Below are 4608 nucleotides of genomic sequence, written 5' to 3'. Positions count from 1 at the left end.
GGTGGAGTGGGACAACCTTTCCAGAGATGACGATGCTGGAAATTTAAGGCAGGCCTCAGGTAGCTCGCTGGTAGTTCCCTGGAGGCTTTCAGTGCCTCTGGGCCTTGTCAAGAGGTCTGTCCCAATCTGATTTGCAGAAGGATGTCTTTTGATAGAAGGCAGCTAGCTGTTCATATGTTCACCTTTGAACATATTCTAAGTTTCTTTTACACTGAGGCCAGTTCTGAGGAATGAGATGGAGAGACTGAGGGGGAGGGAGGCAGAGACAGCCCCAGATCAGGACATGCAGCCTGATGAGGGTCCCAACTGGCATAAGACTTCTGGAAGGAAGTGCCCTGACATCCTCCAGTTGATCACGATAAGAACACTGGCTGAGCCCACCTCTGATCAAGGCATCACTGAGACTACAGACACCAGGAAGTATTTGGAAGGAGGAAGGCAGTTCTTCATCTACAGGGGCACAGAGCTATGGCTTTTCGGGAAAGAAAGGTAGAATTCTACCCATTGGACCCTCTGATTGTAAGGGCACTTAGCTGTCTTATTTTTGCAGTATAATATTTAATCGAGGGAATCTGTAACTTCGGCACAAAGCAACAACTATTTATTGAGCACATACTACATGCAAATTCCTGTATCGCCCTCGGGACAAAAAATGAATAAGACACAGATGTTTTTAGTGCTTCGCATACTTCGTAAGTGTAAGCCCTGGTTGTGCCCTTTCACTAATTAGTTGGTTCAACAGATATTTATTGAGTTCATTCATTCTTTTATTTATTCAGTGTGCCTGTTAGGTACCAGGCAGTGACCTGCAGGAGAAAATCGGATCTTAATCTATCCCTATTTATAATCTTACTGTAATACAGTAGAACACAAACAGTAATAGTTTGGAGACTGGTGTTGGATCATTCAGGAGCCATGCAGGATATTTTGATGAGTTAATTCTCAGGGATTGCGGGCGACCTGAAGGCGTTAAACACATTCCCAATCCTGGGCAACTAACCCCCTTTGTGTCTGGATTAACATGTCTGCTTACTTGAGCCGATACATAGGAGATGCCACCAGCAGAGCGTGATGGTCTGCCTCCTAACCCCTCAAGTGGGTAGAGCTCCGGAGAGATCAGAGTCTGAAACAGTCTTTGATGGGAGGGGGTCTTCTGGGAGATCGCACCCCCTTTGCCTTCTCCAGATGCGCGAATCCGCTTCCTGGGAAGCCGGACGCCTCTCCCCCGGAACCAGAACCCACGTCTACTCTCACAAATGAAGGAAGATGAGCTGTGACGTGCCGTATGGTTTAACCTGTTCCCAGTTGGACCGGAAGCGCCAGTCAGCCAGACCATGGGTTGCGACAGAATGAGCTCTCGTCACCGCAAGCGTCAGTGGAGGCGCTGCCTGGTGGCTGCGCAAGGACAAGAGACGGCTAGGGAGATGACAACGTGCTCTTCCCTTGGCAGTCGGTCTTCATGGGTGAGGGCTCATGAGCCCAGATGCAGTCTGTGGGACCCAGGGGCAACTGCTGGTTGGGAAGAGAGTCAGAGGCTAGAGCACAGAGCTGCCTGCCCAGGCCCTGGCCTGCCTGACTCGATAGCCTCCTTTTCCTCTTGGTCTCTCAGGGAGATGATGAGCATGGCTAACTTCCCTGAAGCTGGACTGATGCTCATCTTTCCTTTCTGCTATTCATCCAGCCATCAAACTCCGTGTCCCTCAACTCATTGAGTGGGGTACTCCTTCAAATATTTATTTTCAGGCTTTTCAAGCCGGGCAAATGCCATCTCGCTTTCCCAAACCGTGACCACTTCTCGGGTTAATTGTAAGAACGACAGGGCTCATTCCTGAGGCAATGGCTTTTGCTAACTCCCCAGGAAAAAAAATGTACCACCCGGACACATCTACATAACCACATGACCTCGTACTTAAGAAACAGTCGCGAGTGCTGCAAAGCAGGACAAGATGCTGGCGATAGCCAGCATTTATACGGGGCCTTATCATCGAGGAAGCGCTTTCGTATCCATAAATTTCACGTGAGCCGTACAAAAACTGCGTGTGGCAGATGGTTTAGATTATTATTCCCATGTCCATGCCCCTTTCATATGTGACTTTGCAGCTCCTCCCATCAAGGTGGGGAGTCTGTTTCCTGCTGCTTTGTCTTTGGGCTCATCTCTGGTGTCTTGTTTTGGCCAATAGAATATGGCAGAATAGAAATTCTGCCAACTCCACGTGCATTAGCCTGCTCAGGCTGTCTTAACAAAATACCATGGCCTGGGTGGCTTCAACAACAGAAATTTATTTTCTCACCCTTCTGGAGAATTGAAGTCCATGATCAAGGTGCCATCAGGGTTGGTTTCTGGTGAGATCTCACCTCCTGGCTTGCAAATGGCTGCTTTCTCACTGTGTCCCCATGTGGCCTTTCCTCTGTGCTCCTGTGAAGAGAGGAAGATCTCTGGTATCTTTGCTGCTTCTTATAAGGATAGCAGTCCTCTCAGAGGAAGGCCCTGGCCTCATGAACTCACTCAACCTTTATGGCTTCCTTATAGGTCCTATCTCCAAATATAGCTGCACTGGGGGTTTAGGGCCTCAACATATGAATTTAGGGGAACGTGATTTAGTCCATAGTGCCAGGACTACACCACAAGGGGCCCCGTGAGCTTGACCCTCTCTCAGGCCCTGCTGCCAACTTGAAATTAGTCTGGGATAGCCCGTTGGAAGAGACACATGACATGGAACAGAGATAAGCCGTCTCCCTGAGGCCACCGGAGACCAGCCCGCCACCAGCCAACCTGGCCACTAACTGTAGATGCAGGAGGGACCCTGGATGAGACCAGAACCACCCAACTGAGCCCAGTCCCAAGTGGTGACCTACAACTGTGCGCAAACTAATTGGCAGTTGTTTTAAGCTACTCAGTTTGAGAGTGGTGTGTTAAGCAGCAAAAGCTTACCAATTTGGCAGGTGTCACTTTTGTCCCCAGTTTGTTGAAGAGAAATGGAGTGACACTCAAGGTTTTACGGCCAGTAAGTCCTAGAGAATAATAGAATCTTCTGAATTCAAATCCTATGTTTTCTCCATGTCCTCTGATTCTACTCCAGGAAGGAGGGACTGAGTCTGGAAACACAGATATACTGATGTGGGCTTTTCCTAATAAATTGGTTTTTAATGAGCTGAACTTTAGAGTGAATAAGCATGTGTGTGAATGTATGTGTAGTGTGTGTGTGTGTGTGTGTGTGTGTGTGTGTGTGTGCATAAATATACCTGTAATTCCTCTGAAGGGTATAGACTGAGTGTTTATCAGGTGTTCTTTTTTTTTTTTTAATCCCAACTGAATAGCTTTATTAGCTGTGATGAATCCAGGCCCTGCATATTTATGTCAACCTGACCAGAATAGCCTCTGGGTAAAAGTGCTTCAATATGTCCCTCTTCTATGGACTTCAGAGTGTTTTGCGACCCTTTCCATGAACTACTGGAGACTGTTGTAGAAATGGAGGTTAGAAAGAGAGCAGGGCTGAAGAGAAACACTCACTGGGGTGGAAGATATTTGCCATTTGAAAATGATGGGCAAGGGCCTTGAAGGGGGGACTTGACTCGTGGGGCCCCCACGAGGACTTCCTCAGTGTTGAGCTCTGTCCCTTCATTGACAGCAATATTCCCCAGCTTTCTAATACAAAATCATTGGTTTCTTTCCAATATTTTGCTCTTTATGACAATGTGATATAGGATAACATCAACATAGATCATTTCACACCTGCACAACTTTTTCTGTAAAATAAAATCCTAGAAGTAGGCATTCTGGGTCAAAGAATATGTATTCCACAATGTTTTTATAGACAAGTTTTACAGATGTTGTCAAATGGCCACTGTAAAGGTTGTACCAATTTACACTTCACCAGCAATTATGAACTGACTGCTTCTCCATAGCCTCACCAAGAGAACATTGGCTAAATAGGTAAGAAATGGGTTTTAGCTAAATAGGTAAGAAATGACATACATATCAAAGTAATTTTAGTCTGAATTTCTTCTATTATGAGTGAGTTTAGCATCTTTTGGAATATTAATTTGCATATTTTATGTGAACTCTCCGTTCATACCCTTTGCCCATTTCTCTATCATGTTATTGGTTTGACTGTTCTTTAATCGTGAAACATGCTAGTCTTGTGTCGCTAACCAGATTGCCTTTATTTACATTTTCACGTGATATTATTGAACTATTGTATTATTTGATTGTCTTGAGTTATGTTGGGTTTTTGTGGAATTGTTGTGGGGTTTTTGAGCATTTATTGTGAATCTATAATCAGACTATCAGTTCGCTAAATACAGGACCCATGAACTGCATTTACTTCTCACTTGCTCTGTTCTAGTGTAAGGCTAAGTAATAGTTCATCGCCAGGAAGTGTTTGTCTTACTGAATGTTGTCTGGAGCTTGCAATTTCATCTATCATGAGTTGAATGGTGGCCCCTGCAAAAGGTCTATCCTAACTGTCAGGATCTAATGAATAAGACCTTGTCTGGAAAAAGGGTCTTTGTTTTTTAAAATGAGATCATCCTGGATTATCCAGGTGGGCCCTAAATCCAATAGCATCCTTGAGACACACAGAGGAGGAACACACACGGGAAGAAGGA

At 45.5% G+C, this 4608-nt stretch overlaps 1 long non-coding RNA gene across 1 annotated transcript; it reads right to left on the bottom strand.

Moving 5' to 3' along the window:
* Nucleotides 1-579: 579 nt before the first annotated feature.
* Nucleotides 580-2538, bottom strand: LOC147583159 (uncharacterized). The gene is made up of 2 exons (XR_015242892.1): nt 2292-2538; nt 580-1512 (listed from the first exon to the last, which is right to left on the bottom strand). It is a non-coding gene; the product is annotated as an uncharacterized LOC147583159 (long non-coding RNA).
* Nucleotides 2539-4608: the final 2070 nt, after the last annotated feature.

Source organism: Puma concolor, chromosome A2 (genome assembly GCF_028749965.1).
Source record: "Puma concolor isolate L17-30 chromosome A2, mPumCon1.1.hap2, whole genome shotgun sequence".
In the NCBI taxonomy this organism is placed as follows: domain Eukaryota; kingdom Metazoa; phylum Chordata; class Mammalia; order Carnivora; family Felidae; genus Puma; species Puma concolor.
The sequence above is the reverse complement of the archived record's forward strand: the minus strand, read 5'-3'. Positions and strand labels throughout refer to the sequence as shown.